Source organism: Meriones unguiculatus (assembly GCF_030254825.1).
Source record: "Meriones unguiculatus strain TT.TT164.6M chromosome X unlocalized genomic scaffold, Bangor_MerUng_6.1 ChrX_unordered_Scaffold_31, whole genome shotgun sequence".
Taxonomy (NCBI): Eukaryota; Metazoa; Chordata; class Mammalia; order Rodentia; family Muridae; genus Meriones; species Meriones unguiculatus.
The window spans coordinates 6,583,604-6,597,429 of record NW_026843707.1 but is presented as its reverse complement, the minus strand read 5'-3'; positions in this window follow the sequence as shown (position 1 = coordinate 6,597,429).

The window sequence follows — 13,826 nt, the reverse complement described above, 5'->3', positions numbered from 1 at the left end:
CTGAAACTCACTGCCAATCTTTGGGCAGAGTGCAGGAAGAGAGGGGTGGGAATAGAGGGACATGGAGGGGACATGGGTCCCACAAGGGGGCAAACAAAGCTGGAAGAGGGAGGGAAGGTGGAACTGGGGGAGTTGAGGGAGGGTGCTTCAATCAGGATATTGAATATTTTGTGAAGAAAAAAATAATTAAAATTAAATAAAAGAACATCACAATTAAAAAAGGTCAGAGAAATACCACTTCCAACTGTTAAGAATCCCACAAAACATTTTCGTCTTATTTTCTTTCCTCTTTTTACTTTTTAGATATTTTATGTATTTTAGATAAGCACTTTAGTCTCATTCCTACTCCTATTCTTATTCCTATTTATTGATTATCTCATTTTCCTATCCTGAAATATGTAAGACTATTCAATTTTATAAATTAATAGATTGAAATTCTCTGTAAAAGTTCTGAAAAAGAAAAATAGCGTATACAACCTATTATTTAATAGTGACTGGTGTACAGATTAATTATTATCAACAAATATCCATTCAAATAAAACGTTTTAATTAAAATTGGCTTGAAAGGTCAGATAGTAGGGGAGGAGGACCTCCCTAATCAGTGTACTAGCAAAGGGACAAGGCATTGGACGAAGGGAGGATGAGACTGGGAGGAGATGAGGGAGGTGGCACAGCTGAGACACAAAGTGAATAAATTGTAATTAACAATAATAATAATAATAAATACATGATTTTAAATATTAAAAAAGACATATTATTGAGTTTTTATGCAAAAAACAACTTTAAGTTTAGTAATTATGTCAATATTAAAAATATTTTCAGATACATATGTGAATAAATCATTTTCCCAAAGAGAAAACATCTTTTACATATATATTTTAATATTTATATTTTAGCTCCTACTCTGAAAGTTTAAGAATAGATTATATTTGTGTTTGTCTGTGTGTGTTTTCTGGGGATTGAACCTAGAGCCTCCTTCACACTGAATAATTAAATAATCATATTTTATAAAAACAAAACAAAAAGAAAATAGCTTAGTGAGAAAGGATTTTTTTCATTCCAATATTTAAGAAACCATCAAAGAAATATTTAAATTCTTACTGATTATATAGTTTTCTATTAACTTTGGTCATTATGCACATGTAAATTATTTTGCTTTTCAAAATATAGCTACCGTAAAATACAGTAGCCTTCTAAAATTTCACTGTGGTAATATTCCACACTGACCAGTTTCTTTCTGTTTCCTAGAGGAAAGTAGCCTAATTTTGGTTAAGTTTAGAATTTAGAGAAAACAAGATCGCGGGTGTTCAGGGTGATAAGGCCATAACGTCAAACCTGCCACAAAAACTTTGACTCAAAATTCACCCTGCCTACATGATGTGCAGGTATAATCATAGAGAAGATATAACAGAGATGGAGTGAAGTTCCAGCCAATGCTTGGTCCAAGCCAAGACCAAACCCATGGGAGAGAACCAATCCTTGACACTATTATGCATACTCTGCTATGCTTGTAGACAAGAGTCAAGCAGAATTGTCCTCTGAGAGGCTCTATCCAGCAGCACCTCAAAAGAGATGCTGAGACTCACAACCAAACATTGAACAAAGGGTAGGAAGCCTTGTGGAAAAGTGGGGAGAAGGAGAGAAGGACCTAAAGGTGACAGGAGCTTTGCAAGAAGACCAAGAGTGCCAACTAACCAGGCCAAGAGAAGATTGCTTAGACTGAGACTGAAGCACCAACCAAAGACCTTGTGTGGACTGGACTTACATCCCCTACAAATATATAACTGATGTGTTTCTCAGGCTTTATATGAATCTTCTGGTAAGAAGAGAGGGGGTTCTATCTGACATAGACTCTCTTGACAGCTTTTCAATTACTTCCCTCTGGAGGCAATGCCTTGTCAGGCCACAGGGGAAAAGGACTCACTCAGTTCTGATTTTACTTGATCTGGGAAGTATGGAAAGAGGACCTCCCCTTTTCTGAGGAAAAAGAGAGAGGTTCAGGGGAGATATAGGAAGGGAGAGACTGGGAGGGGAGGAGGGATGAGGCTAAACCAGGCTGTAAGGTAATTAATTAATTAATTAATTAAAAAGAATTTAGAAATTTTTAATAAATTTTTCTCCATTTATTAAACACCAATAACTATGCAAATGTTTTCTAAATAGATGATCAGTCAAGAATAATGTTAAGTAAATATCAAAGAGACAAGATTGTAGGTTTTAATTTTTTAAACTTATTTTACTTGGGATTTCTACCTCCCTTCAAGCCCCTAGGTAGGAAAAATGTAGGTTAGTAGGGAATAGGGAATGTAGACCTCTTTAGACTTCGTTTTTGGGGGGTGATTCCATTCTTCCTTGTCAGGATTCCTGTTAGTATTTTGCTGCTTCTGGGTTGCCCAGCAACCTGTCCTATGTCGTCAGTCAGCCAGGTGACCACACCTGGAAGGCGTGGTTACCTTCTGAGTTAAAGGGCCCACCCTGACACGTGGTCCCTCTCTTGTCCTCTCTCTCTCTCTTACTCCCTTACTCTCTTACTCTCTCTCTGGGGCACCCCCCTTCCCTTTCCCTCTTCCCCTAATAAACCTCCCAGGTGGAACCGATCTTGTGGTGTGATTTGTGAACCCGAGTGTAACCTCCACAGGTGCACAGGCACAGGTTTCCCAACATTCCTACATTTCCTAACATTGGTGCGTTGGCTGGGATAGGACCCTCCAGTGAGTACGCTGAGTGGGTAATGCCGGCACCCACCAGGGCTTCTGGAGACCTAATTTTTCTCCAAATCTGCCCGAGATCCCCATTTTATTGCTACCACATTGTTTCGGAGGCATCAAACACCGACTGGATTGGTGAGTTTCCCTTTTGGTCAGTATAAACGTTTCTCTGGGCAAGGGGAGAGTGACCCTTGAGAGTCCGGCACCTCCCCACTGCTCTGACTACGGTTAATCCCTATTGCTAGAACCCATCTCTACTAGGGCCTCAGTTTCCCCTGGGAGAGCTTTCTACATGCGGTGTCTCTCTACCTGCTCTTGCAGAAAGCCCTAGCTAGGCAAAAACCGTGTTCTCTCGGCCATGCCACAGGGCACCGTGCCCCAGTCCCTGGCCAAAATCTGATGAGATATTGGACCAGACCGGACCGGTCTCTCTAGAGGCTCACCTTTTTCTGGGACGCCATTAAAGGCCATATCTCTCTCGCCTCCCGATGGGGAATGCCCAGACAACGCCATTTATTCTCTCAGCTTCTCCACTAGGATGTCTTCTACAAAATATTAAAACTGCGTTTACAACCACAGTTAAAAACTTCCAAACTCATATGCCTCTGTAATAAAACTTAGTCTACATACTCTTAGGTAAGGGTCCAAATTGGCCGATTAATGGCACTTTAAATCCCAATATTTTACGACGTCTCAAACATTGTCACCAAACTGGTAAAGGGAAGTAGGTACCCAGGCTTTCTTTCTTCTTCACTCTAAAACTCCTCTCTGTTCCTCCTGTTCTCCTACTAAACTTCTCCTAATCATAAAACCTCAATCTAAGGAGTTCTGCCTTTGACCCTGCGGATAAAGTTCCACCCCGCCATCTGCCTCACTGCTGCCTCGTTCCTCCTGCCTCCTGCCTGGGTAGCCTGCCGCCCGCCATTCCTGGCTCGGCCGCAGGGGGTCAGGCCCGTGTCTTTGCCGAGGTTAACAGCCTGAGTTGCGCCAGTCCTGGTGGCCGACAGCACTCCGAGACTTGGAGACACACAGCACAGTCATCGACTTTTCAAAACTTGGTAGGGAGTTTTGCAAAATTTAAATTTCCCGAGGGACCCCTGGGCGCAGCCATCTTGGCTTTGGAAAAAAATGGGCGGGACCTTGGTTTCATCAGAGGCATCCATGTGGCCGGCGCCATCTTTAATTCTGGCAAAGAGGCCCCGCCTCCAGTGTGCATTTCTCCAGCTGTCTCTGCGTGATCCCTCTGCTCCTTTCCCAAGGGGCTTCTATTTAAAAGCTCTCTCTTCCTGATTTCTATATGCCACTCTTATATCTTCAAATGCTTTATATAATCTTTATAATTTTCTCATTGGGTTTACATTCATAACTCTTAACCATAATTAACTGTTTATCTTGTCTTTTAGGCCAACAGTAGGCCTCATTTCGGGTTGGTGTGGATTTTTATGAAAATTCAAGGTTGCGTTTTACTATCCTGCTTCAAAATAGATTTATGTGGTAATAAAATTTCAAAGTTACAAATATCTGTTCAAATTGAGTTGGTTTAAAATATAAGACTATTAAATTGCTTTATACTGTTCTGCTTAGGGGTTCATTGTTACATACAAATTGTTTATCAATATTTTAAATTAAAATATATTAATTTTAGAGGTATTTATATATGTTAAAACTGAGTCAATTTACTACATCTGTACTATCAAAAGGTTAACATATACTTGGTTAATTTTAAATCTGGTTTATATGGTTCTGCCAAATTATTAATTTTAAACTTATAGCTCAAGGGTCTCTCAGTTATACTCAGTCCTCTGATTAGTGCTAAGTACAAAGCGTTTTACTGTTCAATTTTAATGCAAGTGGTAGGAGCAGCAAGATTTGCTAGCCTCTCAATAAACTGTATCTGATTAAAAAGTTTACTCTGATTTTAGTTCAAAAAGAGCAGATTTAAAGTTATGCTAACAACTGCAATTTGTTAAGATGTTGAGCTATACCTAGTGTCTTTGTTTAGTTTTTTTGTTTGTTTGTTTGTTTGTTGTTTTTTTTAAGGTTAAGCATAGGATGGGTAACTAAAGTTGCCTTTATAAATGTACTTAAAATATGGTTCTAGATAGCATTCTGCTTTATAGGACACAGTTTAGAGCAGATAATAAAGACAAACAAAGAGTAACTCAGACATGCTGACCCTCAAGCTAGTCAGAGATCTAATAAATATGGCGTTTTAATATGTGTAAACTTATTGTGACAGAAAGTCCCAAAATCCTGGCAGTAGCTCCCCACAGTCTCCGAGAAGATTTGGGCACAACAGATGACTGTGACTCTGGATTGTGGTATGCTAACCACTGGGCATTACTGCCTCAACTGGCCCACTGCTTGTGCCCAGCCTAAACTTTGGACAAAACTGGACACCTGGAGAGTCAATGTTTCACGTTGCTAACAGCGAGGTGAGGCCATTCTCTTGTTTCTTTCTCCACAGAAACAGTCTCATCTTCTGTGCCTAGCTGGACCACCTCTGCCCATGACGTTATGAGACCACAGGAGCCAGGGACACTGCCTAGATGATGGACTAACTAGTCATCTCTGTCATTTTGACTGGAACATGGATTGGTATATTTATTTAGCTCATAACTTATCCTTCTCAGGTCTCTGATCACCTTGACGGCTATGCTAAGCTAATGGTAGCTTTGCAGCTAAAGAGCAGACAATTAGATCCACTGTTAGCTCATTAATCAGTTTAAGATATATCGCTAGATAATATATATATAGCTTATGTAGGGTCTAAGGATAAAAAGAGTTTAGGTTGTAAAAATACAAGTTACACATATTTGAGAGTCTTAAGTGTCCTAAGTGAGTTTCCCTTTTATTTCATAAAAGGCTTTTACCTTTTCAGAGTTCACCTTAAAAAGTACTTATGCCGTTAACACATATGTATGTCTACTGCTTTTTTCTCAATGCACAGTACAATTGTGATACTAACATGTCTAAAGTTTTATCTCCTTAAAACATTAAAAGTAATTCTTGTAAGCTGCAAAAAGTCCACCTAAATCTACCTCTCAGGACAACTAGACTCTAGATAAGTACTACACTTACTGCCTATCTCAAAAGGTGGGACTCCTCCCCTTTCTCTGGTTTTGGGACTTCCTTTCCTGGTTACCAAACTGCTGTTTACTGCATGCAACCACTGGCTAGATTGGCGAGTTCACTCCATTTTCTCAGCATACACGCCTCTCTTGGTAAAGGGAAGCTTGACCATAGAGCTTTGGCAACTTCCTACTATCTTTTGAGACAGAGGGACCCCCCCCCCTTCAGCTGTAGCCTTAATTGTCTAGGTTTGACCCTCTATGCTGACTTTCATTTTCGGGCCACACTCTCTCTTGGGCGGTACACCCCCTCTACGGGTTCCTTTCCCCCCCTCGCTCGTGCACGTGCTCGCTTACTCATGGGAAGGTCCCCTCTCTCACACGGTGGTTCCTATACTTCTCTTCCCCCAGTGGGAGATGCCCAGATGCCTGTCCCTCCAGACAGGCTGGAGAATTTCAGGTTTCTACACCTAGTGCCAGCTGGCATTGGGGCCTCTAAGTTTACACGCTTTAGTAACCAAACTTCACCTCGATGACAGATCAAAAACAAAGCCCTCTTTAAATATTGCCAGTGACTGGATAAATAAAAGTCCCCTCCAGGTAGACAGAGGTTCCCATGTACAAGCCCCATCAATCCGATCCAAACCTTTCAATGTATACCTACAGGATTTTCTACCTATTCAACTTCATCTTTTGCCTATATATGTGTTTCAGTGTCCTGCCAGACACAGATGTTTCCTATAGCCACAACAGTGCCAAAGCAGCTAAAGGTGTTCAGCTCTGACCTCACGTACTTTCAACAAGCTACAGATGTTCAGCTCTGACCTCACAGACTTCCCACAAGCTGGACCTGCACCTTCCCTCCCAGCCATGGGTGTTCTCACAGACCTGGGAAAGCATCAAAGCAGCCTATTCTTCCTGGACTTGGCCAACATTTCAGCCTTTTGACCTCCCTACAGCGACCCCAGTGTCAGCAGGAAGTAGCCAGAAGAGAATCTACACCCGTTATTCACTTGTTGTTAACAAAAGGCTGAAATGGTGTGCTTCAGGACCAGGACAAGCAGCTCCAGGTTCTCCCAGCATTCCCCAGTCCCTACCTGATGCTGCCTTGTGTGGCTTGCAATTCTCTCTGTTGACAACCCTCTACCCTAAATTTTCCAGGGCAGAGGCATCCCTTATTCTTGACCTTACAACCTGACCATTTTGTTGCTATAATTCTTCTCTCTCTCAACCTCTTGCATGACAACCACGAGCTGCTTCCAATGAGCCTAAACTTTAACTTAACTTATAAAAGGCAGCCCAAGCTCCCTATTTTTAAGTATAGAAAAAGGGAGGAATGTTAGTATTTTGCTGCTTCTGGGTTGCCCAGCAACCTGTCTTGTGTTGCCAGCCAGCCAGGTGACCACACCTGGAGGACGTGGTTACCTTTTGAATTAAAGGGCCCACCCTGATACGTGGTCCCTCTCTTGTCCTCTCTCTTTCTCTCTTACTCCATTACTTTTTCTCTCTCTCTCTGGGGCATCCCCCCTTTCCCTTTCCCTTTTCCCCTAATAAACCTCCCAGGTGGAACTGATCTCGTGGTATGATTTGTGAACCCATATGTAACCTCCACAGGTGCACAGGCACACGTTTCCCAACATCCCTACGTTTCCTAACAATTCCAGCACTCCAACTAAACAGCAAACAGCAAATAGTCACAGAACAAATCAGCAGCAGCTTCCTCAAAGCATTTCCTGGAGTGTTTCTTTCTAGGAGTGTCTCAAAGCATGCTTTTTCTCTCTCTGGACTTCTATTCATACAATCTCAGAGTTCACATAAGGATGTTTTTCACCTTACTGTCATGTTCAGTGTTTGTTTTTCCTACTAATGTGTATTTGTTCCAGACCATATTCTTTTTTCCATCCATTAAAGTATCAGCATATTCTTTGTTTCCTTCTGTTCAATGTAACAGAAACAGTCATCACAGTATCATAACATTGATAGTTTTGCTTATTTTCACTGGGAGCATTACCCATTCAAATACAAAAAAAAAAAAAAACACGAAAATATATAGTTTAAAGAAAAAAGTTTTTCACACAGCTCTAAATTGCATATCCTTATCAAATCCTTCTCTTCAAAGTACAGGGAACCCCACATGAGAAAAGGAAATAAAACTGCAAACACTAGAGGGCAGGGAAGACACCAGAAGAACATGTCCCTATAAACCAACTGATCAAGGCTCCTGTGAACTCAATGAGACTGAAGAAGCAACATCAGGTCCACATGAGTCTGCACCGGATCTTCTGTGTATATATTATAATTTTCAGTTTTGTGTGTTTATGGAATTCCTAAGAGTGTCTCTGATTCTTGTGCCTTACATAGGGTTCTTTTCCTCTCTTGTTTTACCATGTCCTCTTTTGATGTGCTGTTTTTTGTTTTACCTTATATTTTATTTTATGTTTGTTGTTATCTCCTAGAAGCTTGTCTTTTTCCAGTGAGTGACAGAAAGAGAGTATATCTGTGTGGGATGAGAGGTGGTATGAACTGGGAAGAGAAGAGGAAGGGGAAACTGTAATCAGGAAACATTATATGAAAAAATAATCATGTCCTATAAAAAGAAAAATAAATATATACACATGCAAAATAGTTCCAATTAACTAAAGTTTACCATATTAATATATGTTATCTATATATCAAACTTTAATACCAATAAAGTCACATAATATAAAAAAAAGAATTTAGAGCAAACAGTGACAGTCTGTGAAAATGAAAAGCATTTCCAATCTGCCCTACAATAATCTCAGTTTTGACATTGCTTTTACTATTTGTTCTTTTTTACTCTTAGTGACCCAAATTTAACATACCATTCATTTTGTCATCTTAAAAAATGTAGATATTTCTGCCACGATTTTTGCAGAGTAAGGAAATGGAAGCCATGCCATTGAAGGAATAGAACCTGGTAGACTGTCCTGGAGATTTCTAGATAAAAAGTACAAGAGGACAGTTGAATGTTGTGTGCGTGAGGGTGCAGTAATTTTTTGGAATGGTTATTCTGATAACTTATAGGCTTGATTCTTAGTCAAGACTCTGTACTGACATTAAAACATTACCAAAAATTAATACATGGGAATTGTAATGGAAATATTTTAAGAGTTAAGTTTGAGGAATATATAAGTGGGTAAGAAAACTTATTGCACAAGTTTGAGAATGTGTGTTAAGATCTCCAGTACACAAGGAAAATGTAGAACATGCATAAAATCGTAGAGATAACTGAGGGAGACAGATACTGAGGTCTCACTGGCAAACCATAGGAAAAACATATAGTGACCTTGTCTCAAGTGACTAAGTCAGAAACAAGATAAAAATAAGACATGAAGTCCTTCTTTGTCTTCTCTGTGCATAAGTGTGCAAGCACGCACACACACACACACAAAAAAAAAAACACACAGTCTATCACACATACAAACTAAAAGAACTGAGATCGAGAAGACAATATCTACTCTTTCAAGTTTTGTTCTCCAGACATGATTCAATCAGCTAAATTAGAGATAATTCTTGATTTTCTTGATACACCAGTGAGGACTAGGTTTCTTTAACTGACATTTCCTTAGACTTGGAGTTTGTTCACTGAATCCATTGGAATGTCCTGGATGATTGGGTTACTGTGCCAAAGCTCAGTTAGCACAGGATTGAAACAGTAGTTGTAATGTAATTTAGATCTACAGTGTTGATTCTCTGAACAGCTACATGTCACTACCATTATCTATGTTCTGCTTTTGTTCTGAAAATTATTTTTTTCTACATTGTCTGTTGGATGTTCTCTCTAAAATTGTTTTCCATCTTCTATTAATTTTCAAGTTTTCTTTTCTCAAAGCATCTTCCACTGTTTGATTCTGCTCTTCTGTAATGCTATAAATCTGTGAAGAGTGATTGTGTCCCAGTTGCTTCTTTGTAAAGGCTTCACAAAAAGTTTCCTTAGTTTTGCAAGCACACCTATCCAGCTGATGTATATGTAAAAAGATATAACAGAAGACACCAAATGAAGCTTGTGTTTGTCTGAAAAATTCACAAGTGAACATAATTAATATATGAAAATTTTATGTGTATTAATGATTATAAAACTAAAGAATTTTTCAAATGCATTCTACATTTTAAAAATTAAAATGGCTATGTAAACTTAATACATTCATATGAATATTTGTAATTCTTAAAATTTCTTGATATTAGAGTGGTCTAGAGTGATTCTTTCAAATCTTCTGTGGCAGAGGTTCTAAATTGTGACAATAAAAGACACAATAGGAATTTTTATTCAAGAGTAATCCACACATGGCTTTATAACATGTCCAAAGTTCTTGTTAAAAATGAAATTCATAGAGCATTGTAGATTTCCTTTCATTTTTCTCTTTACTGTCAGTATTTTGAGTTTGCACTGAGTGCACGGAAAAATTGGTTCTGAGGGTGCTTTGCATAGAAGTAGTCTTGCACTAAGTATCTCTTTAAATAACCCACTTTTAATATGGTCATCTTGTTTTCAAGGACTTTTAATCATAATATTATAAGAAATTAATTAAACCTATGAAATAATTTAAAAGTTATCACAATTATTTTTCAGAAAGTGTTTTGTAAAGCTAAATAACTTTATCAATAAAATGTAAATCCTAAAACTGTACACTCCCGTAAAACTTTAATCATAAAAGTAGGTTTAGATAAGGCTTTTACAATTTTCCAGTAGCACTAACAAATTTAGTTGCTCATCACTTGCAGGGATTGAGGGCTTGCCATATTTAAATGTGTGACCTGTTTTAAGTATTTGGGTCAAATAAAAGGGAGGTACCAAGTTTTAAACTGGCATAAACAGGCAGAGTTGGGTACAATACAAAACTGAAAGTTTCTAAGACCAGGGACAGGACACTGAGGCTTTGGTTATGATTATGTGACCACTCAAGTGTTCAACCCCTGGATTGGTGTCTAGTAAGAAAAGGCCACAACAGCTGACTGTTAATAAGGTTATAGAAGCAAGATTTCCATTTATGCCTATATAGTAACAAGTAGCTCTATGGCTTTGGACTGTTATTTAAATATTCTCCCCATCAGTTCCCATCTGTACAATAGGCCCAAGAAAAATAGCTATGCAATAAGACTGTCATGTGAAGGAAATGCATTAATAACATGCATGTGATTAGCAAGGAACATATAGCAGACACTCAGGTCAGACATTTTTAGTATTGTTTTGTTAAACTCCTTATACTTAATCCCTATGTTCTCATATGGACTAATGTTAAAGTTGAATGGTAATTGAGGGAAATGATTGAATGTCTAGTAGTTTGTAATTTATAAATACTCAAAATTATTAACCACCTCCTCTTTTTGCCTTTATAAAACATTCCTGTATGCTATGTCAGATGTAAGAAGTTGTCTAATTTTGCATAGTATTCTACCATGTATTTAAAACAAAACATTTTTATCATTCATAAACTTATTCAATTTACTTTTCACTACTAGGCATTGGCAAGAATATGGTCAAGAATAGTAAATGGCAAAATGATTTACACTCATAAGAGCAATGTGAGTCTCTATTCAACAACATAGATTTCAACTTTAAGCAACAGTATTGCAAATTATGAATATTAATACTATCAGTAGTTAATAATAGTATTAATAGTTAAAGATTTAAAATATGTAGACTGAAGTGTTTTTACAGATGTCAGTTAAAAGCATGAATTATTTAGGTACCATGTCTGTGTTTTTCATAATGACATTTCAAGGCCCATATTTTTGCACTGTTACATATATGTAATAGGCAAAATCCTACCATTATACCAACTTGATATGCCGAGATTGGTTATACTCATTTTTATAAAATCAACAATCCCCATCCCGAAAGGCAAAGAAGAAAACAGGAAACAAGCTAGGAACCTGCCACAGAGGGCCTCTGAAAGGCTCTGCCCTGCAGACTATCAAAACAGATTATGAGACTTATGGCCAACTGTTGGGCAGTGTGCATGGAATCTTATGTAAAAAGTGGGAAATAGTAACCTCTGGAGAGGGCAGGAACTCCACAAGGAGAGCAACAGAACCAGAAATTTGAACACAGTGGTCGTCTCAGAGACTCATATTCCAAAAAAGTACCATGCATGTAGATAACCTAGAACCCCTGCACAGTTATAGCCCACGGCAGTTTAGTGTCCAAGTGGGTTACATAGTAATGGGAAGAGGGACTGCCTCTGACATAAACTGATAGGCCTGCTCTTTGATCACCTCCCCCTGAGGTGGGAGCAGCCTTACCAGGCCACAGAAGATGACAATGCAGCCACTCATGATGAAATCTGATAGACTAAGATCAGAAGGAAGGAGAGGAGGACCTGCCCTATCAGTGGACTTGGGGAGGGGCATGCATGAAGAAGAGGGTGAGAAGGTGGGATCAGGAAGGGAGGAGGGAGGGGCTTATGGGGGATGCAAAGTGAATAAATTAATTAAAAAAAAATTCCTGTACTTTCTTTACTTTAGCAAGTAACTCAATCTTTTCTCAGAGAATCCTAGTAAAATTCAGGAGCTTACCAGGTTTACTCTTTACTTTTAAAGATTATTGGCTCTCCATTTTCGCCAAGAATAGTAATTTAGTGTTACAGTATTAAGTCCTATTTTTAACTCATTGTTCAGAGATACATACTGTTTGTTTTTTTGAGTTGGAGCCCTTTGCACGTGGGTCTTTGAGAAGATGATCCATTATTTGCATTTCTCTTAGGTTGAGATGCCCCATTTGTGTTCATTGTTCAAGAAATTTGTGTCCTTGTCACCACTTGCTTGCAAGACTGCTACTTTTGTTCACTTACCTTCAATTACCAGCCAGGGTGCCCATGCATGTTAGTGGCTTATGACAAGGGGACTGTTACAAGATTACAGCCTTAAACAATCTCCCTGTAGGTCTGACCATTTGTCTGGCAGTATTGATCAACAGCTCTACAATCCTTCTCTACTCTAGAATCTGCACACTTTAAAATGACATTATATTCCTCTTGTCAGATGAATTGGAATGTTTCTGTGTAATAGTACACTCTCAACACAACACCCACATCTCACATACCCACAGCTTCCTTGAGTTCTCCATCTTTATCTTACCTTGATGACAGAGCTGGTAAAAACTTTAGTCAGTGTTAAACTATACCTGCTGTTAGGCTTCACTTACACCAACATTATTTATGTTAGTGGCACAAAGAATTAATTTTGTAACTCCTAAGATACAAATTTCTAAATAACTCTAAAGTTGTGATGAAGGGAGTAACCAGGAACTACTCTACCTAATAAAGCTGGAAATAAAGACCATCAATCTAATCACAATAATAATAATAATAATAATAATAATAATAATAATACTGTGTGTACAAATAGTCCTCGTTAAACTAAATGTGTGACAAAATCAGCCCAAAAATCATGAACCTGAGAAAATAACTGGTGGGAATTGGGGTATAGGTTGATTTGGACAGAAAAGTTATGAAGGAGGGTAGAAAAAAAAAGAGTAATCAGAAGACAATATATACAACTATTAATTTTTCTGAGAACAAATTGATCAATAAATTTATGTGTATATGTATGTGTTTGGAACCATAGGTACTTCATTAATGTTATAATTTCTCCATATTACTCAGGGTTCTGATGTATTGGATGAAATTAATAATTTTTATTCTTTATGCATTTGTAAGGGGGTAAAATGTAGTAAAGGACTGAGATTATAGTACGGCATTAACAAATGCCTTATTTCATAGAGCTACTATAAGAAATATTCCTCCTTAGCAGATCATCAGTTATTTCCTTTCTTATTACAATATTATCTTTTACTAATTATCCTTTAGAGTTTACCTTTTATAGTATAATTTATGAACTATTTCACTATAAACCCTCTTCGCTTTGTTTTATACATACCTATTGAGGCATAGTTTTGCACATTTAATGACTTCTATCTCAAGAAAAATTTCAAGTTAAAGTGAGAAATGAATGCCTTCTGTTTTCCAGGCAGAAATTTCTTCAGAAGTGGATCAAGAAACACTGAACACAAGGAAAAAAAAAAAGC